At 47.7% G+C, this 25,946-nt stretch overlaps 1 protein-coding gene across 3 annotated transcripts in view; it reads left to right on the top strand.

The window, feature by feature from the left end:
• Positions 1-25,946, top strand: part of SLC8A2 (solute carrier family 8 member A2) — a 418,203-nt gene that overhangs the window by 42,521 nt on the left and 349,736 nt on the right. Inside the window, exons 2-4 of one of the 3 annotated variants that reach the window (XM_063937875.1) lie at positions 8,405-8,571; positions 10,150-10,226; positions 11,424-11,494. The gene's annotated coding sequence lies outside the window, so the exon portion shown is untranslated. The remainder of the gene's footprint in view (positions 1-8,404; positions 8,572-10,149; positions 10,227-11,423; positions 11,495-25,946) is intronic. The other 2 variants (XM_063937877.1, XM_063937876.1) reach the window with 2 other exon arrangements.

The following is a 25,946-nucleotide window of genomic DNA, read 5'->3' as shown; positions in this document are numbered from 1 at the left end:
CTGGTTGATAATGAGATGTAGTATGTATGTATAAAGAAGAAAGAAAAAAAAACCACGGGTAGGTGGTATACAATTATGGACGGACTGCCGAGTGCCGACACAGAGGTAGCTACAGCCGTGGACTACCGTACTGTACTGTGTCTGCTGCTAATATAGACTGGATGATAATGAGATGTAGTATGTATGTATAAAGAAGAAAGAAAAAAAAAACACGGGTAGGTGGTATACAATTATGGACGGACTGCCGAGTGCCGACACAGAGGTAGCTACAGCCGTGGACTACCGTACTGTACTGTGTCTGCTGCTAATATAGACTGGATGATAATGAGATGTAGTATGTATAAAGAAGAAAGAAAAAAAAACCACGGGTAGGTGGTATACAATTATGGATGGACTGCCGAGTGCCGACACAGAGGTAGCTACAGCCGTGGACTACCGTACTGTACTGTGTCTGCTGCTAATATTGACTGGATGATAATGAGATGTAGTATGTATGTATAAAGAAGAAAGAAAAAAAAACCACGGGTAGGTGGTATACAATTATGGACGGACTGCCGAGTGCCGACACAGAGGTAGCTACAGCCGTGGACTACCGTACTGTACTGTGTCTGCTGCTAATATAGACTGGATGATAATGAGATGTAGTATGTATAAAGAAGAAAGAAAAAAAAACCACGGGTAGGTGGTATACAATTATGGATGGACTGCCGAGTGCCGACACAGAGGTAGCTACAGCCGTGGACTACCGTACTGTACTGTGTCTGCTGCTAATATAGACTGGTTGATAATGAGATGTAGTATGTATGTATAAAGAAGAAAGAAAAAAAAACCACGGGTAGGTGGTATACAATTATGGACGGACTGCCGAGTGCCGACACAGAGGTAGCTACAGCCGTGGACTACCGTACTGTACTGTGTCTGCTGCTAATATAGACTGGATGATAATGAGATGTAGTATGTATGTATAAAGAAGAAAGAAAAAAAAACCACGGGTAGGTGGTATACAATTATGGACGGACTGCCGAGTGCCGACACAGAGGTAGCTACAGCCGTGGACTACCGTACTGTACTGTGTCTGCTGCTAATATAGACTGGATGATAATGAGATGTAGTATGTATAAAGAAGAAAGAAAAAAAAACCACGGGTAGGTGGTATACAATTATGGATGGACTGCCGAGTGCCGACACAGAGGTAGCTACAGCCGTGGACTACCGTACTGTACTGTGTCTGCTGCTAATATAGACTGGTTGATAATGAGATGTAGTATGTATGTATAAAGAAGAAAGAAAAAAAAACCACGGGTAGGTGGTATACAATTATGGACGGACTGCCGAGTGCCGACACAGAGGTAGCTACAGCCGTGGACTACCGTACTGTACTGTGTCTGCTGCTAATATAGACTGGTTGATAATGAGATGTAGTATGTATGTATAAAGAAGAAAGAAAAAAAACCACGGGTAGGTGGTATACAATTATGGACGGACTGCCGAGTGCCGACACAGAGGTAGCTACAGCCGTGGACTACCGTACTGTACTGTGTCTGCTGCTAATATAGACTGGATGATAATGAGATGTAGTATGTATAAAGAAGAAAGAAAAAAAAACCACGGGTAGGTGGTATACAATTATGGATGGACTGCCGAGTGCCGACACAGAGGTAGCTACAGCCGTGAACTACCGTACTGTGTCTGCTGCGACTGGATGATAAATAATGATATAAAAAATATATATACATCACTACTGCAGCCGGACAGGTATATATTATATAATGACGGACCTGCTGGACACTGTCTGTCAGCAGAATGAGTTTTTTATAGAATAAAAAAAAAAACACCACACAAGTCACACGACGAGTGTTTAACTTTTTCAGGCAATCACAATATAGTATACTATACTGGTGGTCAGTGTGGTCAGGTCACTGGTCAGTCACACTGGCAGTGGCACTCCTGCAGCAAAAGTGTGCACTGTTTAATTTTAATAATATGTACTTCTGGCTCCTGCTATAACCTATATAACTGCTCCCCAGTCTCCCCCACAATTAAGCTGTGTGAGCACAGTCAGATATTATACATAGATGATGCAGCACACTGGGCTGAGCACACAGATATGGTATGTGACTGAGTCACTGTGTATCGTTTTTTTCAGGCAGAGAACGGATTATATTAAATAAAACTGCACTGGTGGTCACTGGTCAGTGGTCAGTCACTAGTAAACTCTGCACTCTCTAGTACTCCTAAGCTCCAGTAAATCAAGTGTCTCTGTCTCAATCTCACTCTCTCTCTTCTAATCTAAATGGAGAGGACGCCAGCCACGTCCTCTCCCTATCAATCTCAATGCACGTGTGAAAATGGCGGCGACGCGCGGCTCCTTATATAGAATCCGAGTCTCGCGATAGAATCCGAGCCTCGCGAGAATCCGACAGCGTCATGATGACGTTCGGGCGCGCTCGGGTTAACCGAGCAAGGCGGGAAGATCCGAGTCGCTCGGATCCGTGTAAAAAAAGCTGAAGTTCGGGCGGGTTCGGATTCCGAGGAACCGAACCCGCTCATCTCTAAAAAACACCTTGGCTGGCAAAATAATCACAATATATAGCCCCAGAGGCTATATATGTGATAATTACCCCTGCCAGAATCCATAAAAAAGCGGGAGAAAAGTCAGCCGAAAAAGGGGCGGAGCTATCTCCCTCAGCACACTGGCGCCATTTCTCCCTCACAGCTCCGCTGGAAGGAAGCTCCCTGGCTCTCCCCTGCAGTCTGCACTACAGAAAGGGTAAAAAAGAGAGGGGGGGCACTAAATTTAGGCGCAGTATAACTTATATTCAGTTAGTCCCTGTATTATATAGCGCTCTGGTGTGTGCTGGCATACTCTTTCTCTGTCTCCCCAAAGGGCTTTTGTGGGTCCTGTCTTCTGTTAGAGCATTCCCTGTGTGTGTGCGGTGTGTCGGTACGACTGTGTCGACATGTTTGATGAGGAGGCTTATGTGGAGGCAGAGCAGATGCCTATAGATGTGATGTCACCCCCTGCGGGGCAGACACCTGAGTGGATGGATTTATGGAAGGAATTACGTGCAAGTGTCGACTCCTTACATAAAAAATTTGACGACATGCCAAATGCGGGACAGCCGGCTTCTCAGCTCGTGCCTGCCCAGGCGTCGCAAAGGCCATCAGGGGCTCTAAAACGCCCGCTACCTCAGATGGCAGACACAGATGTCGACACGGATACTGATACCAGTGTCGACGACGATGAGTCTAATTTAATGTCCACTAGGGCCATTCGTGGCATGATTGAGGCAATGAAAGAGGTATTACACATTTCTGACATAAACCCAGGTACCACAAAAAAGGGTATTATGTTTGGGGAGAAAAAACTACCAATAGTTTTTCCCCCATCTGAAGAATTAAATGAAGTGTGTGAAGAAGCGTGGGCTTCTCCCGATAAAAAATTGGTAATTTCTAAAAAGTTACTAATGGCGTTCCCTTTCCCGCCAGAGGATAGGTCACGTTGGGAAACACCCCCTAGGGTGGATAAAGCGCTTACACGGTTGTCAAAGAAGGTGGCACTACCGTCCCCGGATACGGCCGCCCTAAAGGAACCTGCTGATAGAAAGCAGGAGGCGATCCTGAAGTCTGTATATACACACGCAGGCATTATACTTAGACCATCTATTGCCTCAGCATGGATGTGCAGTGCTGCAGCTGCGTGGTCAGATTCCCTGTCGGAAAACATTGACACCCTAGACAGGGACACTATTCTGCTAACCATAGAGCATATAAAAGACTCAGTCTTATACATGAGAGATGCACAGAGGGAGGTCTGCCGGCTGGCATCTAAAATAAGTGCATTGTCCATTTCTGCTAGAAGAGGCTTATGGACTCGGCAGTGGACAGGGGATGCAGATTCAAAAAGGCACATGGAAGTTTTGCCTTATAAGGGTGAGGAGTTATTCGGGGATGGTCTCTCAGACCTAGTTTCCACAGCAACAGCTGGGAAGTCAGCATTTTTGCCCCAGGTTCCCTCACAGCCTAAAAAAGCGCCGTATTATCAGGTACAGTCCTTTCGTACCCAGAAAAACAGGCGGGGAAAAGGCGGGTCTTTTCTGTCCAGAGGCAGAGGTAGAGGAAAAAGGCTGCAACAAACAGCAAGTTCCCAGGAACAAAAGTCCTCCCCCGCTTCTTCCAAGTCCACCGCATGACGGTGGGGCTCCACAGGCGGAGCCAGGTACGGTGGGGGGCCTCCTCAAAAATTTCAGCGATCAGTGGGCTCGCTCACAGGTGGATCCCTGGATCCTTCAAGTAGTATCTCAGGGGTACAAGCTGGAATTCGAGGCGTCTCCCCCCCGCCGTTTCCTAAAATCTGCCTTGCCGATAACTCCCTCAGGCAGGGAGGCTGTGCTAGCGGCAATTCACAAGCTGTATTCCCAGCAGGTTATAGTCAAGGTGCCCCTACTTCAACAAGGACGGGGTTACTATTCCACACTGTTTGTGGTACCGAAACCGGACGGTTCGGTGAGACCCATTTTAAATTTGAAATCCTTGAACACATACATAAAAAAATTCAAGTTCAAGATGGAATCGCTCAGGGCGGTTATTGCAAGCCTGGACGAGGGGGATTACATGGTATCCCTGGACATCAAGGATGCTTACCTGCATGTCCCCATTTACCATCCTCACCAGGAGTACCTCAGATTTGTGGTACAGGATTGCCATTACCAATTCCAGACACTGCCGTTTGGGCTGTCCACAGCACCGAGGGTGTTTACCAAGGTAATGGCAGAAATGATGATACTCCTTCGAAAAAAGGGAGTTTTAATTATCCCGTACTTGGACGATCTCCTTATAAAGGCGAGGTCCAGGGAGCAGTTGTTGGTCGGGGTAGCACTCTCTCGGGAAGTGCTACAACAGCACGGATGGATTCTAAACATTCCAAAGTCACAGCTGGTTCCTACCACACGCCTACTGTTCCTGGGGATGGTTCTGGACACAGTACAGAAAAAAGTGTTTCTCCCGCTGGAGAAAGCCAAGGAGCTGTCATCTCTAGTCAGAGACCTCCTGAAACCAAAACAGGTATCGGTGCATCACTGCACACGAGTCCTGGGAAAAATGGTAGCTTCCTACGAAGCAATTCCATTCGGCAGGTTCCATGCAAGAACCTTTCAGTGGGACCTCTTGGACAAGTGGTCAGGATCGCATCTTCAGATGCATCGGCTGATAACCCTGTCTCCAAGGACCAGGGTATCTCTACTGTGGTGGCTGCAGAGTGCTCATCTTCAAGAGGGCCGCAGATTCGGCTTACAGGACTGGTTCCTGGTGACAACGGATGCCAGTCTTCGAGGCTGGGGAGCAGTCACACAGGGAAGAAACTTCCAAGGACTTTGGTCAAGTCAGGAGTCGTCCCTACACATAAATATTCTGGAACTGAGGGCCATTTACAATACCCTAAGTCAGGCAAGGCCCCTGCTTCAAAACCAGCCGGTACTGATCCAATCAGACAACATCACGGCAGTCGCCCATGTAAACCGACAGGGCGGCACAAGAAGCAGGATGGCGATGGCAAAAGCCACAAGTATTCTCTGATGGGCGGAAAATCACGTCTTAGCACTGTCAGCAGTGTTCATTCCGGGAGTGGACAACTGGGAAGCAGACTTCCTCAGCAGACACGACCTACACCCGGGAGAGTGGGGACTTCATCCAGAAGTCTTCCAACTGATGGTAAACCGTTGGGAAGGGCCACAGGTGGACATGATGGCGTCTCACCTAAACAAAAAACTAGAGAGATATTGCGCCAGGTCAAGGGACCCTCAGGCGATAGCTGTGGACGCTCTAGTGACACCATGGGTGTACCAGTCGGTTTATTTGTTCCCTCCTCTGCCTCTCATACCAAAGGTACTGAGAATAATAAGAAAACGAGGAGTAAGAACGATACTCGTGGTTCCGGATTGGCCAAGAAGAGCTTGGTACCCAGAACTTCAAGAAATGATATCAGAGGACCCATGGCCTCTACCGCTCAGACAGGATCTGCTACAGCAGGGGCCCTGTCTGTTCCAAGACTTACCGCGGCTGCGTTTGACGGCATGGCGTTTGAACACCGGATCCTGAAGGAAAAGGGCATTCCGGAGGAAGTCATTCCTACGCTGATAAAAGCCAGGAAAGAAGTAACCGCAAACCATTATCACCGTATTTGGCAAAAATATGTTGCGTGGTGTGAGGCCAGGAAGGCCCCAACAGAAGAATTTCAGCTGGGTCGATTTCTGCACTTCCTACAGTCAGGAGTGACTATGGGCCTAAAATTGGGTTCCATTAAGGTCCAGATCTCGGCTCTGTCCATTTTCTTCCAGAAAGAACTGGCTTCACTACCTGAAGTTCAGACATTTGTTAAGGGAGTCCTGCATATTCAGCCCCCTTATGTGCCTCCAGTGGCACCTTGGGATCTCAACGTGGTGTTGAGTTTCCTAAAATCACATTGGTTTGAGCCACTAAAAACCGTGGATCTGAAATATCTCACGTAGAAAGTGGTCATGTTATTGGCCTTGGCTTCGGCCAGGCGTGTTTCAGAATTGGCGGCTTTGTCATATAAAAGCCCTTATCTGATTTTCCATATGGATAGGGCGGAATTGAGGACTCGTCCTCAGTTTCTCCCTAAGGTGGTATCAGCTTTTCACTTGAACCAACCTATTGTAGTGCCTGCGGCTACTAGGGACTTGGAGGATTCCAAGTTACTGGACGTAGTCCGGGCCCTGAAAATATATGTTTCCAGGACGGCTGGAGTCAGGAAAACTGACTCGCTATTTATCCTGTATGCACCCAACAATCTGGGTGCTCCTGCTTCTAAGCAGACTATTGCTCGCTAGATTTGCAGCACAATTCAGCTGGCGCATTCTGCGGCTGGACTGCCGCATCCAAAATCAGTAAAAGCCCACTCCACGAGGAAGGTGGGCTCATCTTGGGCGGCTGCCCGAGAGGTCTCGGCTTTACAACTTTGCTGAGATGCTACTTGGTCAGGGGCAAACACGTTTGCCTTATTCTACAAATTTGATACCCTGGCTGAGGAGGACCTTGAGTTCTCTCATTCGGTGCTGCAGAGTCATCCGCACTCTCCCGCCCGTTTGGGAGCTTTGGTATAATCCCCATGGTCCTTACGGAGTTCCCAGCATCCACTAGGACGTCAGAGAAAATAAGATTTTACTCACCGGTAAATCTATTTCTCGTAGTCCGTAGTGGATGCTGGGCGCCCATCCCAAGTGCGGATTGTCTGCAATACTTGTACATAGTTATTGTTAACTAAAGGGTTATTGTTGAGCCATCTGTTGTGAGGCTCAGTTGTATTTCATACTGTTAACTGGGTATTGTATCACGAGTTATACGGTGTGATTGGTGTGGCTGGTATGAGTCTTACCCGGGATTCAAAATCCTTCCTTATTGTGTCAGCTCTTCCGGGCACAGTATCCTAACTGAGGCTTGGAGGAGGGTCATAGTGGGAGGAGCCAGTGCACACCAGGTAGTCTAAAAGCTTTCTTTTAGTTGTGCCCAGTCTCCTGCGGAGCCGCTATTCCCCATGGTCCTTACGGAGTTCCCAGCATCCACTACGGACTACGAGAAATAGATTTACCGGTGAGTAAAATCTTATTATTTAGCTGCTCGCAGGCTGAAGGATTACGCGTTATGTACATACTAGAGAAACCTATGACAAATCCTGGTAATCATTCACTTGTTTTCCCAGGCAGAAATGGGAAGTTGGTTACTTTCCACCGCCACAGACTGGAAGAGCGAGTTGTTCATGCAGCACATGGATAAGTTATGCCATCATGCCCACAGCATGGCTTTCAGGCCATAGGTGGGTAGTGGCACTCTAACCCTTTTGTGGAAAGCCCCAGCAGCAAATTGATGGGCTGTTTATACCGTGCCCCTTTGTGAACTCTTCAGGCATTGATTCATTGGTTTTGGCTGTCCCATCCCCTTGTGAATTGTTGCGACATTGGCTGGTTGGGTGTCATTGTCCCATCACATTTGTGAACTCTCCAGGATTTGATTGGTTGGATGTTCCATACTCGTTGTAAACTCTCCAGGCTTTCATTGCTTAATTGTTGCCTATCCCACCCCCTTTGTGTACTCTTGTGGCAGTGATTGGCTTGCTGTCACTGCTCCATCTTGTTTCTGAACTGTCCATGTATTGATTCGTTGGGTATTGCCACCTCCTCTCCTTCATGAATGCCTCAGGCAGTGATTACATAGGTAACGTCTTCCCACCTTCTATGTGCAATGCTTAAGCAGCAGTTAGATGGTGTTATTGGGCCTCATTTGCAAACTTTACAGGTATCAACTGTATTCGTTGCCACTCTCACTCCCTATGTAGATTTTATAAGAAGCCATTGGCTTAATGGAAATGTCCATTCTGCTTTCACTACAGGTCTAGGCAACCGTGCAACCATGATGCACATAGGAAAACTGTCAGCAGGAAGCCTTTTCAATAACCCCGTAGAGAAAATTGGAAGTCTGCGATATGAAAAATAAAACCTTGATTGGGGTGAAGAAATGGAACCAATCCATCACCAGGTCCATGTTGAGAAGAGAAAGGTGAAGCATTTGAAGAAAATGGTGGAAGCTTTTGGAAGCAGATGGTGATACAAAGTACCAACTACTAAGGAGCACAAAAATGTCATACGCCAAAGTTACTGTTACTGTAATCTCTAAAAATCTGCAAATAAACCGTAAATACTTATCATTTACAGAAAGATGGCATTCACTTTATACCCTGCAGAGGACTTGTCAGCTTCTGCTCACCTAGTGACGTATAGGAGGATGTTCTTATACAAGACACATAAAAGTCTTGCCTTACCGCGTGCTTCTTCATATTCTATAGTTATGCTATATCACTATTTACCTTGAAGTCTTGCTCCATTTTATGCTAATTAGTAAAATGTGGGAGAGATTAATGTCACAACAACACGACACTTTTATAGACTATGGGCCTAATTCAAGGTTGATTGCATAACAACATTTTCCTCTAATGGGCAAAACCATGTGCACTGTAGGGGGGGGGGGGCAGATATAACACGTGCAGAGAGAGCTAGATTTGGTTGGGTTATATTGTTTCTGTGCAGTGTAAATACTGGCTGCTTAATACCCCTTTCACATCGCAAAAATAATCCGGTATCGACCGGGCATATTGCCGAGTCGACACTGGTCACTGGGGGTCATTCCAAGTTGATCGCACGTAGAAACTTTTTGCTGCTCGTGCGATCAACTAGACGCCCTGCTATGCTAAAAAAGTTGTGTGTAAAACAAGACTAGCCCTGCAGTTACTTACCCTGTGCGATGGATCCAGTGATGAAGGTCCCGGAATTGACGTCAGTCATCCGCCCTCCAAACGCCTGGACACGCCTGCGTTCGGTTCTCCATGCCCGGAAAACGGTGAGTTGACGCCCCGGAATGCCTTCCTCCTGTCAATCTTCTTGCGGTCGCCGCTGAGACCGCTTTCTTTGTACACCTCGTTGCTGCCGGCAATGGCATGACATGCCTGCGCAATGCGGCCGCCGTGCATTCGCAGTTCCGACCCGTTCGCACCGCTGCGATGAACCGCAGCATGCAAACGGGTCGGAATGACCCCCACTGTACGATGTGAAAGGGGCCATGGAAAATTCCCGGGTCGTCTGACCCGGAAATTGAACCCGGGTAATAAGAAGGGTTATTCCCGGTTGAATACCGGGTCAGTGGCAGTGTAAACGGGTTCTCGGGTCGCATCACTACATAGGGAGAGGCAGCGCGGAGATGTGCTCATCTCTCAGCGTCGCCTCCGTCTCCCCGCCGCTATGGCAACCGACCCGGCGTATTGCCGGGTCGTGAAGCCTGCCGTTAGGGTCCAAAGCCAGATCCCACAGATATATTCCCTACCTGATGTACACACACGCTGGGTTCATCTGTAAACTTTTTTATTTTCTCAAGTAGGGGGGGTTCATTATTTTTTTTTTTTTTTTACAAACAAGCCAGTGCCAGCACCTTAAATATATAGGTTTATTTTCACTATGCATTTGGCTACAGTAATTATTTAGAAGTGAATATTATATTTTAACTACTCCACCTGTATAATCTTCTGCTTGCTCAAAGCACCCTATTTCTTCACGCATAATGCCATTCTTTTGTCTCTGTCCCCAGTTTCTATTCTCTCAAAGGTCTCCTGTCTTGCTGAGGATGACAACCGCCTTACAGTAGCTTGGGAACATTGGCATGTGGTAAGTGTGATATTCTTGAAGGGTACAGTCTTGTCAGAATTGTGAAAATGTAGAAGCCGGTAAATGGGAGGCAGCAGCACACCCAAAATACTGACCACACACACTATGAGTACCGAACGGCAAAATTACTTTCCAACCTGGCCACACACGATGATGACAAATCTAGATGAGTTTTGGAGGCCAAACACTGGGACCTATTGGGGCTACCAGGTGATGACCAAACACTGAGGAGTATAGTTGTAAGCTATCTACAGCATGTTTCCACAGGGCCAATAATCCTTTTATAATTTCAGTAAATGCTAATTGTTTGTTTTGTGCCCACAATTGCCCTCTATACCAGGACTGCAGTGTTTGTGGACTGGAGAAGTTTGCTCACACGCTGTCCACAATACTGCCTAGTATATAATAAAAGTAATGTTATTTATATCGTGCTTTTATCCCAATAGGACTCAAAGTGCTTTACATTTGTCTTTAAGACAGAAAATACAATACAAGCTTAACAAGGGACATTAGTGAAATGCTGAGTAAACAGGAAAGTCTTGAGTCTAATTTTGAAAGATTCCAGAGTGGGGGTCTCTCGCACTGCGTGGGGCATGGAGTTCCATAGAGTCGGAGCCACAAAGCTGAAAGCCCCCCAAGGATGAATTCTTCAGAGAGGTTCTGGGTACTGCTAAGGGTCCTTCATCTACAGATCTCAGTAATCGAGTGGGACGGTAAGGAATTAGAAGCTGCTTCAGGTACCTTGGGCTCTGGTCATGTAGGGCTTTGGAAACGTTTCGCCAACTTACAGGCAGCCAGTGAGAGCAGTAGAGAATGGGTGTTCTGCTGCTGGAACGGGGCTGGTTGGTCAATAGCCTGGCAGTTGCAATTTGTACCATAGTGTACTATACATTTCACCTGCAGTAGACACAGCAAGACAAAGTTATGAGGCTAGATTGGCAACTTAAGGCTAACGTCATCTGGGTGTTTTGCAATTCCTAAAAGTACAAGGTTATAGAGCAGACTGAAATCTATTGATATAATGCTGTTTCCTTTTTCCCCAAAATCTCATGCAATGCTCCATATACTTTCCATGTAAATGTATTCGTGTCCCTATACTGTCCTCCGCCAGCTGCACAATGATTTTCTGTAGATTGAAAAATGCTGTGCCCAAAAGCCTTTGCGACACAACCTTAATTTGGCGTTCTCTTTACCCAGATCACTTTTAAGATCAATGAAGCAAAGAATATGTCCAGGATGTGGGGGAATAAACAGAGTGACCTACATAAGTCAGTATTGCCAATAGAATTAGCGGAGTTTGCAGCCTTTTTACTCACTTTTAAGTTTTTTATTTTTATTTTTATAAAGTGACAAAATAGTTGTTTGTTAAATATTTATGTATTTGCTATTTTTTTACTTCTTTGGTTCTTGCAGAGTAAGCATACATCATGGTGGCTTATTCCCAGGCTTTGGGGTGTAACCTGTAGCATAAGTCATGTGAAATAGTTTCTCTCTATACTTAAAGAGTAATCAATATGTACAAAGCAGCACATGCCTCACTGAAGTTGCTCGTTAATAATTAAAGGACTGCTTTCTCAATATTGGGTTGTCCTGCAAAATGGCTGCCTCCAGTCTAGATGACATGTATACATTAAGGCCCGTATTGGATTTCCGGGGATGAGCGGTCCTGATGAGCGGTTCAGATGCGCTCATCCACGAGAATTACGGTGAAGCAGCATTGCAGATTTTCATTGTACCTCTATGGTCGGCGAGGAAGAATCTGCAAAGTGCCGGGGAAATGATCGGATCACCGGCACCTTACAACCAAGTGGAATTGCCCCCTAAGATTGAGAACTCATTTATTATGTTTAATATACAGTCAGATATTATTTATAAATGTTATGGATTACGGCTTCTAACACCAAACCATATTCATCATCATAAATGACAAATTGGTGATGATAAACTAGTATTGGGATGGTGTCAGCATTATCCAGGCCAGTTTGGATAATTACTTTTACTTGTCATTTTCCCCTGCCTTTTCAAGAAACAGACTTGAAGCTATACAGCTTGGGTTTGCTTTTTTTAAACATCTCTGACATTATTAATAAGATAGAAGGAGGCCATTCCAAATTCAGGGGATTTTCTTCCAGCAGCAATCATAGGAGTTTAAAGCATTCAATAATACATGGAACGGGTGACTTTTTATCAGACAGGGTCTGATGTTCTTGTGCAGTTAACTGTGTACTATACCCTCCCCCGGATAATCCATACATACCCTTCCATGCTGCTGATTGACAGGTCTGGGGTTGCTATGGTGCCTTGTGAAATGGGAGACTGCTTCATATCATTACCTAAGGTCAGATTACATAAACACTCTCTCTGAGTTTGTTATCCTACATAATGTATGGCAAAGGACACAGGGTCATCATATGAAGCAGATTTTAAGGATTCCCCAGGGAAGAGGGCAAAGGCTTCCCACATCCAGGGTCAAGGACTGCTGTATTAAATATTAAGGACAATTACTTCACTTAGAAATACCTTCCCTACATGTGTTTGTAGAACACCGTGAAATATGCTGCTGCCTGATGATTATACCATGTAGCAATCAGTAAAGATTATATACAACCAGACAATTTCCGTTTCTCAAAGGCTTTCAAAGAGGGTCTACAGTATGTGATTTACAAATATCGTTTAACAGAAGGTGTCTACAGTAAAATATAAATATTCCATGAGCATGTCTAGTGGTCGTACCTTATAATGGCACCAATATCACTTAGTACATCTGTGAAAGGCCAGACACTGGAGGCGGACATATACTTCATGCAGGGCCATCTTAACAGCATTGTAGGCCCTGGGCACAGCAATACACTGGGGCCCCTATGCAACCATTCACAGGAACCAATTCTAAAAACAAATCCAAACTTGCCCCTCCTGCGGTCCCACACCATCTCTCTACATACTTCCATACAGTGAATGTCTGTGAGCACTCTGATTGGTGGATAGCTCCAGCCATCCACTGATCAGCATGCTGACAGCAATTCACTGTGTGGCTGCAGGGTGGGCGGCAGGAGGAGACCGCTGTCTCGCCACTCTGCGTGACCACCACCCATCCTGCTCGAAGGTCCTTAGAATTGTGGGGCCCTCTTCAACTGCCAAGTGTACCAGTACATTAAGATGGCCCTGACTTCATCCACAGCTTTATTATTATATCCAAATGCCGGAATGCCATTACTTTATACAGCAGTGCTCCCACAGGTGCCTACATGCTCCACTATATGTTCACTACCTATCCAGTGGTCTGTACCCTTCCCCAGGATTCTGACACTCTGTGATCATGTATGGGCTCGTATGGACTGCTCTTTCATCTCTAATTTCTAGGACCACATAGAGAGAGAGAGCTATTTATATTTCTGAAAAGAATTGAAATAGGTGATCCACTCATTTCTTTCACAGGTGGAGTCAAGGAACAAACGGTGGGATTTTTTTTACAGGTTTATTATATTGTACCTGCGCAAACTGTAACTTACTGGGGGGGTTATGCGCACTTTACTAAGTTCCTTTGTTTAGCATTTTTTGTAATTTGTGGAAAGGTTTTGGAATATTTATTTATTGTGATTTGACATAAAGCTGCGCCAATTACTACAAACTGTTCCTCTCACTACACAATATATCCCTCCCCTCTATTTCCTCCTTACATCATACTTGTCCTCCCTATAACTCTTTCAAGTAACTTTTATCTGCCCATACGACCCCCTCCTTTGAACTTTTACTGTGACTTATTACATATCTCCCAACAATATAAATCAGAGAATTGGGACAGGGTGAAAGCAGGGGCGTAAGGGAGTGCTGCTACGGGAGGTATGCTTATACAGTATCTCCTCATAGACTCCAAATGCACCTTCTACATAATGGCTCCTATGACTTCAGATAACATCTCCCTATGGGGCTGGTATATTTTGTCAAATTCATCATGTCATCACTGATCAAATGTTGACTAGATTAGAATGTCAACAAAACAACCCTGGTGTTCTAGCAGTGACTAACCTTGTATGGCGTCTGCAGCTGTAGCTTCTGTGTCTGGTGATGATGTCCTAATAACTTCATGTGGTAAGTATCCCTAACCTCAGTGCCTAACCTTACCTCCTCTCCCACAGCTTAACCCTAAATAGGGACGAATGGGAAAATGGTAAGTAACCATCAATGGTAGAAAACGTTGTAATGTATGGCCATCGATGGCTTCACTAACCAATAGTCATCCCTAATCCGTCAATGACTGCTCCAGTGGCCAATAAGAACCAGGAAGAAGGGTTTGTGGGGAGGGGGCTATGTTCCGTGCCCCAGCACCTTGTTAAACAAAAAAAAAAAGAACCATCTGTAGCATCGATGGCGGAAAACCATCTGGTTCTCCCCCATGGATGCCAAAATTATTCACTATCAGCCATAAACCACCGATGATTTAAAATTATTGATGTCCGATGACCATCCCTAACCTCCCCTCCCGATGCTTAACCCTGTCCTTCCCTCCCGCAGCCTACCCCTAACCTCCCCTCCGTCAGCCTAACCTCCCTAGCCACAGCCTGACCCTAACCTCCTCTCGCACAGCCTAACCCCTACAAGACTCAGCCTCTTCCTAACCTCCCTGCCTGCAGCTTAACTGTAACCCTCCCCAGACTCGGCATAACCCTAACCTTCCCTCCCTGCAGCTTAACCCTAGCCCTCCCCACCTGCAGCCTAACCCTAACCTCCCCGCCCCCAGCATAATCCCCCACAAGACTCAGCTTAACCCTAACCTCCCCTCCCGCAGCCTAACCCTAACCCTCCCCAGACTCAGCCTGACCTACCCTCCTGTAGCTTAACCCTAGCCCTCCTCACCTGTAGCCTAACCCTAACCTCCCTGCCCGTAGCTTAACCCTCCTGCAGCCTAACCCTAACCCTCCCCTCCCACAGCCTAACCCTCCCCAGATGCAGCTTAACCCTAACCTCCCCTCTTGCAAGCCAACCTTAACCCTTCCCACCCGCAGCCTAACCCTCCCCTCCCGCAGCCTAACCCTCCCCAGACGCAGCCTAATCCTAACCTCCCCTCCCACAGCCTAACCTTAACCCTCCCTACCTGCAGCCTAACCCTAAAATAGCCTTCCTCAGCCTAACTCTAACCTCCCCTCCCTCAGCCTAACCCCCCTCCCTCAGTCTAACCCTACCCCCCCCTCAGCCTAATCCTGCCCTCCTGCAGCCTAACCATACCCTCCCCTCCCATAGCCTAACCATAACCTCCCTCCCACAGCCTAACCCTTATCTCCCCTCCCTCAGCCTAACCCTACCCTTCCCCAGCAGCCTTACCTAACCCTTGCCTCCTACAGCCTAACCTCCCCTCCCAAAGGCTAACACTAACCTCCCCTCCCACAGCCTAACCCTTGCCTCCCTCCCACAACCTAATCCTCCCTTCCCACATCCTAACCCTCCCCAGATGCAGCCTAACCCTAACCTCCCTGCCCTCTGCTTAACACTTCCCTGGCACAGCCTAACCCCAGCCCTCCCCTCTCAGCAGCCTAACACTCCCCTGGCACAGCCTAACCCCAGCCTTCCCCTCTCAACAGCCTAACCCTCCCCAGATGCAGCCTAACCCTAACCCTCCCCTCCTACAGCCTAACCCTCCTCTCACAACAGCCTAACCCTCCCTTAGATGCAACCTAACCTCCCCGCTCACTGCTTAACCCTCCCCTACCACAGGGTAACCCTCCCCTCACAGCAACCTAACCTCCCTCCCTCAACCTAACCCTCCACTGTCAGTCTGTGCAGATTGTTGACATTTCACATATTGACACTGAGCATGTTAACAGTCTGCATATGCTGACATGTTTAATGTTAACATTTTAACAATGTCGACATTGCAAATGTCAGTATTACGACTGCATCCCCTGACTGTTACCCCTACTATTACTCCATATAGCGCTTCCCTATAACTTCCCTTTCGCTCCATACTACCTCCCTGTATAAATGTTCATGGAAAGCCTGCTTGATACCAGTCCAGGATTGGGCCACCAAGGATGGCAAGCCTCTCCAGGCAATGCCCAAACTACAAAGCCTGTATTGGGAGGCAACTTGAAAGGCTGAAATAGCTGTGGTTTCAGAACCAATGGTTATTGTGATGGGATTGGACAAAAGTCCCAACGGGAGAAACAGTGAAGAAGGCCATGCCTTGCAAGACACGGCAAGCCTGTCCATCTGTAGGGGAGAGACATGTGACAGGAGTGAGCGGTGACACGGGAAAGATGGATGTTTGCTTAATGGAAGTAAATCTTCAAGGCCAGGAACATTGAGAGGCTGAGTGCTTTCATACAGGATAACTATCAGTGCACTGTTAAAGGGAAAGAGGGTGCATCCGAGCCATGCCTCACATTATCACATTAATGCAATGATAGACACAAATTAGAGGCTTTAAAGAAAACCAAACTGACATTAGATTACCTGAGTTTATAATGTAAATGCTTAAATCCAAGCAAAAAGCTTTACGTGATAAACTTTCTTCACTAAGCATGGGTCTTACATTTATTGTAAGGGACATTGATTTTGTTGAGAGCTGTTAGAAAGATACTGTACATAAAGATGAGTAGTGTAAGCAGGTGAGGGCTGCACTACCAGTACACTCATCATACACACCAGGGGGCAGTATTCAACAACAGCAGGAGAGAGAAGCAGTGCCTGTACAATCACTACAAGCGCCAGGGGTCTGTATTCAGCAACAGCAGGAAAGAGATGCAGTACCTGTGCAATCATCATAAACACCAGGGGTCTGTATTTAGTAACAGCAGGAAAGAAATGCAGTACCTGTGCAATCATCATAAACACCAGGAGGGGCAGTATTCAGCAACAGCAGGAAAGAGATGCAGTACCTGTGCAATCATCATAAACACCAGGGGGCAGTATTCAGCAACAGCAGGAAAGAGAAGCAGTGCCTGTACAATCACTACAAGCGCCAGGGGTCTGTATTCAGCAACAGCAGGAAAGAGATGCAGTACCTGTGCAATCATCATAAACACCAGGAGTCTGTATTTAGCAACAGCAGGAAAGAGATGCAGTACCTGTGCAATCATCATAAACACCTGGGGTCTGTATTCGGCAACAGCAGGAAAGAGATGCAGTACCTGTGCAATCATCATAAATACCAGGGGTCTGTATTTAGCAACAGCAGGAAAGAGATGCAGTACCTGTGCAATCATCATAAACACCTGGGGTCTGTATTCGGCAACAGCAGGAAAGAGATGCAGTACCTGTGCAATCATCATAAATACCGGGGGTCTGTATTTAGCAACAGCAGGAAAGAGATGCAGTACCTGTGCAATCATCATAAACACCAGGAGGGCCAGTATTCAGCAACAGCAGGAAAGAGATGCAGTACCTGTGCAATCATCATAAACACCAGGGGGCAGTATTCAGCGGCAGCAGGAGAGAGGTGCAGTACATGTGCAATCACCACAAGCACCAAAGGGCAGTATTCAGCAACAGCAGGAGGGAGATGCAGTACCTGTAGAATCACAACAAGCGCCAGGGGTCTGTATTCAGCAACAGCAGGAATGCAACGCAGTACATGTGCAATCACCACAAGCACCAGGGGGCAGTATTCAGCAACAGCAGGAGGGAGATGCAGTACCTGTACAATCACAACAAGCGCCCGGGGATCCATATTCAGCAACAGCAGGAGAGAGATGCAGTACATGTGCAATCATCATAAACACCAGGAGGGACAGTATTCAGCAACAGCAATAAAGAGATGCAGTATATGTGCAATCACCACAAGCACTAGGGGGCAGTATTCAGCAACAGCAGGAAAGAGATGCAGTACCTGTGCAATCATCATAAACACCAGGAGGGGCAGTATTCAGCAACAACAGGAAAGAGATGCAGTACATGTGCAATCACCACAAGCACCAGGGGGCAGTATTCAGCAACAGCAGGAAAGAGATGCAGTACCTGTGCAATCATCATAAACACCATGGGAGGGGGGGGGGCAGTATTTAGCAACAGCAGGAAAGAGATGCAGTACATGTGCAATCACAAGCACCAGGGGGCAGTATTCAGCAACAGCAGGAGAGAGATGCAGTACCTGTGCAATTACAACAAGCGCCAGGGGTCCATATTCAGCAACAGCAGGAAAGAGATGCAGTACCTGTGCAATCATCATAAACACCTGGAGTCTGTATTCGGCAACAGCAGGAAAGAGATGCAGTACCTGTGCAATCATCATAAATACCAGGGGTCTGTATTTAGCAACAGCAGGAAAGAGATGCAGTACCTGTGCAATCATCATAAACACCAGGAGGGCCAGTATTCAGCAACAGCAGGAAAGAGATGCAGTACCTGTGCAATCATCATAAACACCAGGGGTCTGTATTCGGCAACAGCAGGAAAGAGATGCAGTACCTGTGCAATCATCATAAACACCAGGAGGGGCAGTATTCAGCAACAGCAGGAAAGAGATGCAGTACCTGTGCAATCATCATAAACACCAGGGGTCTGTATTCGGCAACAGCAGGAAAGAGATGCAGTACCTGTGCAATCATCATAAACACCAGGAGGGGCAGTATTCAGCAACAGCAGGAAAGAGATGCAGTACATGTGCAATCACCACAGGCACCAGGGGGCAGTATTCAGCAACAGCAGGAGAGAGATGCAGTACCTGTACAATCCCAACCAGCGCCAGGGGTCCGTATTCAGCAACAGCAGGAGAGAGATGCAGTACATGTGCAATTATCATAAACACCAGGGGGCAGTATTCAGCGGCAGCAGGAGAACGGTGCAATACATGTACAATCACAACAAGCGCCAGGGGTCCGTATTCAGCAACAGCAGGAGAGAGATGTAGTACATGTGCAATTATCATAAACACCAGGGGGCAGTATTCAGCGGCAGCAGGAGAGAGGTGCAGTACATGTGCAATCACCACAAGCACCAAAGGGCAGTATTCAGCAACAGCAGGAGGGAGATGCAGTACCTGTAGAATCACAACAAGCGCCAGGGGTCTGTATTCAGCAACAGCAGGAATGCAACGCAGTACATGTGCAATCACCACAAGCACCAGGGGGCAGTATTCAGCAACAGCAGGAGGGAGATGCAGTACCTGTACAATCACAACAAGCGCCCGGGGATCCATATTCAGCAACAGCAGGAGAGAGATGCAGTACATGTGCAATCATCATAAACACCAGGAGGGACAGTATTCAGCAACAGCAATAAAGAGATGCAGTATATGTGCAATCACCACAAGCACTAGGGGGCAGTATTCAGCAACAGCAGGAAAGAGATGCAGTACCTGTGCAATCATCATAAACACCAGGAGGGGCAGTATTCAGCAACAACAGGAAAGAGATGCAGTGCATGTGCAATCACCACAAGCACCAGGGGGCAGTATTCAGCAACAGCAGGAAAGAGATGCAGTACCTGTGCAATCATCATAAACACCATGGGAGGGGGGGGGGCAGTATTTAGCAACAGCAGGAAAGAGATGCAGTACATGTGCAATCACAAGCACCAGGGGGCAGTATTCAGCAACAGCAGGAGAGAGATGCAGTACCTGTGCAATCACAACAAGCGCCAGGGGTCCATATTCAGCAACAGCAGGAAAGAGATGCAGTACCTGTGCAATCATCATAAACACCTGGGGTCTGTATTCGGCAACAGCAGGAAAGAGATGCAGTACCTGTGCAATCATCATAAATACCAGGGGTCTGTATTTAGCAACAGCAGGAAAGAGATGCAGTACCTGTGCAATCATCATAAACACCAGGAGGACCAGTATTCAGCAACAGCAGGAAAGAGATGCAGTACCTGTGCAATCATCATAAACACCAGGGGTCTGTATTCGGCAACAGCAGGAAAGAGATGCAGTACCTGTGCAATCATCATAAACACCAGGAGGGGCAGTATTCAGCAACAGCAGGAAAGAGATGCAGTACCTGTGCAATCATCATAAACACCAGGGGTCTGTATTCGGCAACAGCAGGAAAGAGATGCAGTACCTGTGCAATCATCATAAACACCAGGAGGGGCAGTATTCAGCAACAGCAGGAAAGAGATGCAGTACATGTGCAATCACCACAGGCACCAGGGGGCAGTATTCAGCAACAGCAGGAGAGAGATGCAGTACCTGTACAATCCCAACCAGCGCCAGGGGTCCGTATTCAGCAACAGCAGGAGAGAGATGCAGTACATGTGCAATTATCATAAACACCAGGGGGCAGTATTCAGCGGCAGCAGGAGAACGGTGCAATACATGTACAATCACAACAAGCGCCAGGGGTCCGTATTCAGCAACAGCAGGAGAGAGATGTAGTACATGTGCAATTATCATAAACACCAGGGGGCAGTATTCAGCGGCAGCAGGAGAGAGGTGCAGTACATGTGCAATCACCACAAGCACCAAAGGGCAGTATTTAGCAACAGCAGGAGGGAGATGCAGTACCTGTAGAATCACAACAAGCGCCAGGGGTCTGTATTCAGCAACAGCAGGAATGCAACGCAGTACATGTGCAATCACCACAAGCACCAGGGGGCAGTATTCAGCAACAGCAGGAGGGAGATGCAGTACCTGTACAATCACAACAAGCGCCCGGGGATCCATATTCAGCAACAGCAGGAGAGAGATGCAGTACATGTGCAATCATCATAAACACCAGGAGGGACAGTATTCAGCAACAGCAGGAAAGAGATGCAGTATATGTGCAATCACCACAAGCACTAGGGGGCAGTATTCAGCAACAGCAGGAAAGAGATGCAGTACCTGTGCAATCATCATAAACACCAGGAGGGGCAGTATTCAGCAACAACAGGAAAGAGATGCAGTACATGTGCAATCACCACAAGCACCAGGGGGCAGTATTCAGCAACAGCAGGAAAGAGATGCAGTACCTGTGCAATCATCATAAACACCATGGGAGGGGGGGGGGGGGGGCAGTATTTAGCAACAGCAGGAAAGAGATGCAGTACATGTGCAATCACAAGCACAAGGGGGCAGTATTCAGCAACAGCAGGAGAGAGATGCAGTACCTGTGCAATCACCACAAGCACCAGGGGACAGTATTCAGCAACAGCACGAGGGAGGTGCAGTACCTGTACAATCACTACAAGCCCCAGGGGTCTGTATTCAGCAACAGCAGGAAAGAGATTCAGTACCTGTGCAATCATCATAAACACCAGGGGGCAGTATTTAGCAACAGCAGGACAGAGATGCAGTACATGTGCAATCACCACAAGCACTAGGGGGCAGTATTAAGTAACTGCAGGAAAGAGATACAGTACCTGTGCAATCATCATAAACACGGGGGGGGGGGGGGTAGTATTTAGCAACAGCAGGAAAGAGATGCAGTACATGTGCAATCACCACAAGCACCAGGGGCAGTATTCAGCAACAGCAGGAGAGAGATGCAGTACATGTGCAATCACAAGCACCAGGGGGCAGTATTTAGCAACAGTGGGAGACAAATTCTGTACCTGTACAATCACCACAAGCACCAGGGGGCAGTATTCAGCAACAGCAGGAGAGATATACAGTACCTGTGCAATCATCATAAACACCATGGGTGGGCGGTGGTGGGGGCAGTATTTGGAAACAGCAGGAAAGAGATGCAGTACATGTGCAATCACCACAAGCACCAGGGGGCAGTATTCAACACCAGCAGGAGAGAGATGCAGTACATGTGCAATCACAAGCACCAGGGGGCAGTATTTAGCAACAGTGGGAGAAAGATTCTGTACCTGTACAATCACCACAAGCACCAGGGGGCAGTATTCAGCAACAGCATGATCAACTGTTGAGTTCATTAGAATTTTACAAAACATCCCTGGTGATCTAGCAGTCACTAACCCTGTATGGTGGCTGCAGCTGTGTCTTCCATGTCCAGCGATGACATCCTAATAATGTCTTGTGGTAAGTATCCCTAACCCTACCCCTAGTGCCCAACCCCAACTTCACCTCCCGCAGCCTAACCCTAAACTAATCCTAACCTCCCCTCCAGCAGCCTAACCCTAACTCCCCACCCCCACCCGCAGGCTAACGCTAACTCTCCCTCAACCTAACCCTAACCTCCCCCCTTAGTGCCTAAACCTATCCCCCCCCCCCCCCCCCTGCATAACCCTAAATCCCCCCCGCATCTAATCCTAACCCCCCAGGTGTTTCCCAAACCTAACCTTACCCGCTGCAACAAAATCCTAACACTCCCAGCAACACTTGCCATCGAGATCCCAGCTATTTCAGCGTCAGGATGCTAAATTGTCGGGATTCCGGCATCAGTGTTCTGACAGATGCTGGGATTTTGGTGTCTGTATTTCTCTGATGTCCTAAGTGGATGCTGGGGACTCCGTCAGGACCATGGGGATTAGCGGCTCCGCAGGAGACAGGGCACAAAAGTAAAAGCTTTAGGATCAGGTGGTGTGCACTGGCTCCTCCCCCTATGACCCTCCTCCAAGCCTCAGTTAGATTTTTGTGCCCGGCCGAGAAGGGTGCAATCTAGGTGGCTCTCCTAAAGAGCTGCTTAGAGTAAAAGTTTGTTAGGTTTTTTATTTTCAGTGAGTCCTGCTGGCAACAGGCTCACTGCTACGAGGGACTTAGGGGAGAGAAGTGAACTCACCTGCGTGCAGGATGGATTGGCTTCTTAGGCTACTGGACACCATTAGCTCCAGAGGGAGTCGGAACACAGGTCTCACCCTGGGGTTCGTCCCGGAGCCGCGCCGCCGACCCCCCTTGCAGATGCCGAAAAGTGAAGAGGTCCAGAAACGGCGGCAGAAGACTCTTCAGTCTTCATAAGGTAGCGCACAGCACTGCAGCTGTGCGCCATTGTTGTCAGCACACTTCATAGCAGCGGTCACTGAGGGTGCAGGGCGCTGGGGGGGGCGCCCTGGGCAGCAATGATAGTACCTTATTCTGGCTAAAAATACATCACATATAGCCCCTGGGGGCTATATGGATGTATTTAACCCCTGCCAGGTCTCAGAAAAACGGGAGAAGAAGCCCGCCAAAAAGGGGGCGGGGCCTATTCTCCTCAGCACACAGCGCCATTTTCCCTCACAGAAATGCTGGTGGAAAGGCTCCCAGGCTCTCCCCTGCACTGCACTACAGAAACAGGGTTAAAACAGAGAGGGGGGGCACTTATTTGGCGATATGACTATATATATTAAAATGCTATAAGGGAAAAACACTTATATAAAGGTTGTCCCTGTATAATTATAGCGTTTTTGGTGTGTGCTGGCAAACTCTCCCTCTGTCTCCCCAAAGGGCTAGTGGGGTCCTGTCCTCTATCAGAGCATTCCCTGTGTGTGTGCTGTGTGTCGGTACGTGTGTGTCGACATGTATGAGGACGATGTTGGTGAGGAGGCGGAGCAATTGCCTGAAATGGTGATGTCACTCTCTAGGGAGTCGACACCGGAATGGATGGCTTACTTAAGGAATTACGTGATAATGTCAACACGCTGCAAGGTCGGTTGACGACATGAGACGGCCGGCAAACAAATTAGTACCTGTCCAGGCGTCTCAAACACCGTCAGGGGCTGTAAAACGCTCATTTACCTCAGTCGGTCGACACAGACACGGACACTGACTCCAGTGTCGACGGTGAAGAAACAAACGTATTTTCCTTTAGGGCCACACGTTACATGTTAAGGGCAATGAAGGAGGTGTTACATATTTCTGATACTACAAGTACCACAAGAAGGGTATTATGTGGGGTGTGAAAAAACTACCTGTAGTTTTTCCTGAATCAGATAAATTAAATGAAGTGTGTGATGATGCGTGGGTTTCCCCCGATAGAAAATTATTGGCGGTATACCCTTTCCCGCCAGAAGTTAGGGCGCGTTGGGAAACACCCTTTAGGGTGGATAAGGCGCTCACACGCTTATCAAAACAAGTGGCGGTACCGTCTCCAGATAGGGCCGCCCTCAAGGAGCCAGCTGAGAGGCTGGAAAATATCCTAAAAAGGTATATACACACATACTGGTGTTATACTGCGACCAGCGATCGCCTCAGCCTGGATGTGCAGCGCTGGGGTGGCTTGGTCGGATTCCCTGACTGAAAATATTGATACCCTTGACAGGGACAGTATTTTATTGACTATAGAGCATTTAAAGGATGCATTTCTATATATGCGAGATGCACAGAGGGATATTTGCACTCTGGCATCAAGAGTAAAGTGCGATGTCCATATCTGCCAGAAGATGTTTATGGACACGACAGTGATCAGGTGATGCAGATTCCAAACGGCACATGGAAGTATTGCCGTATAAAGGGGAGGAGTTATTTGGGGTCGGTCCATCGGACCTGGTGGCCTCGGCAACAGCTGGAAAATCCACCTTTTTTACCCCAAATCACATCTCAGCAGAAAAAGACACCGTCTTTTCAGCCTCAGTCCTTTCGTCCCCATAAGGGCAAGCGGGCAAAAGGCCAGTCATATCTGCCCAGGGATAGAGGAAAGGGAAGAAGACTGCAGCAGGCAGCCCATTCCCAGGAACAGAAGCCCTCCACAGCTTCTGCCAAGTCCTCAGCATGACGCTGGGGCCGTACAAGCGGACTCAAGTGCGGTGGGGGGTCGTCTCAAGAGTTTCAGCGCGTAGTGGGCTCACTCGCAAGTGGACCCCTGGATCCTACAAGTAGTATCCCAGGGGTACAGACTGGAAATTCGAGACGTCTCCCCCTCGCAGGCTCCTGATGTCTGCTTTACCAACGTCTTCCTCCGACAGGGAGGCAGTATTGGAAACAATTCACAAGCTGTATTCCCAGCAGGTGATAATCAAAGTACCCCTCCTACAACAAGGAAAGGGGTATTATTCCACACTATATTGTGGTACTGAAGCCAGACGGCTCGGTGAGACCTATTCTAAATGGGAAATCTTTGAACACTTACATACAAAGGTTCAAATCAAGATGGAGTCACTCAGAGCAGTGATAGCGAACCAGGAAGAAGGGGACTATATGGTGTCCCTGGACATCAAGGATGCTTACCTCCATGTCCCAAATTGCCCTTCTCACAAAGGGTACCTCAGGTTCGTGGTACGGAACTGTCACTATCAGTTTCAGACGCTGCCGTTTGGATTGTCCACGGCACCCCGGGTCTTTACCAAAGTAATGGCCGAAATGATGATTCTTCTTCAAAGAAAAGGCGTCTTAATTATCCCTTACTTGGACGATCTCCTGATAAGGGCAAGGTCCAGAGAACAGTTGGAAGTCGGAGTAGCACTATCTCAAGTAGTTCTACGACAGCACGGGTGGATTCTAAATACCCAAAATCGCAGCCGTTTCCGACGACACGTCTACTGTTCCTAGGGATGGTTCTGGACACAGTCCAGAAAAAGGTGTTTCTCCCGGAGGAGAAAGCCAGGGAGTTATCCGAGCTAGTCAGGAACCTCCTAAAAACAGGAAAAGTGTCAGTGCATCATTGCACAAGAGTCCTGGGAAAAATGGTGGCTTATTACGAAGCGATTCCATTCGGCAGATTCCACGCAAGAACTTTTCAGTGGGATCTGCTGGACAAATGGTCCGGATCGCATTTCAGATGCATCAGCGGATAACCCTATCTCCAAGGACAAGGGTGTCTCTCCTGTGGTGGTTACAGAGCGCTCATCTTCTAGAGGGCCGCAGATTCGGCATTCAGGATTGGATGCTGGTGACCACGGAGGCCAGCCTGAGAGGCTGGGGAGCAGTCACACAGGGAAAAAATTTCCAGGGAGTGTGATCAAGTCTGGAGATTTTTCTCCACA

The sequence above is a fragment of the Pseudophryne corroboree genome, chromosome 8 (assembly GCF_028390025.1).
Source record: "Pseudophryne corroboree isolate aPseCor3 chromosome 8, aPseCor3.hap2, whole genome shotgun sequence".
NCBI lineage: Eukaryota > Metazoa > Chordata > Amphibia > Anura > Myobatrachidae > Pseudophryne > Pseudophryne corroboree.
Note: the sequence above shows the minus strand (reverse complement) of the source record. Positions and strands in the feature narration are given on the sequence as shown.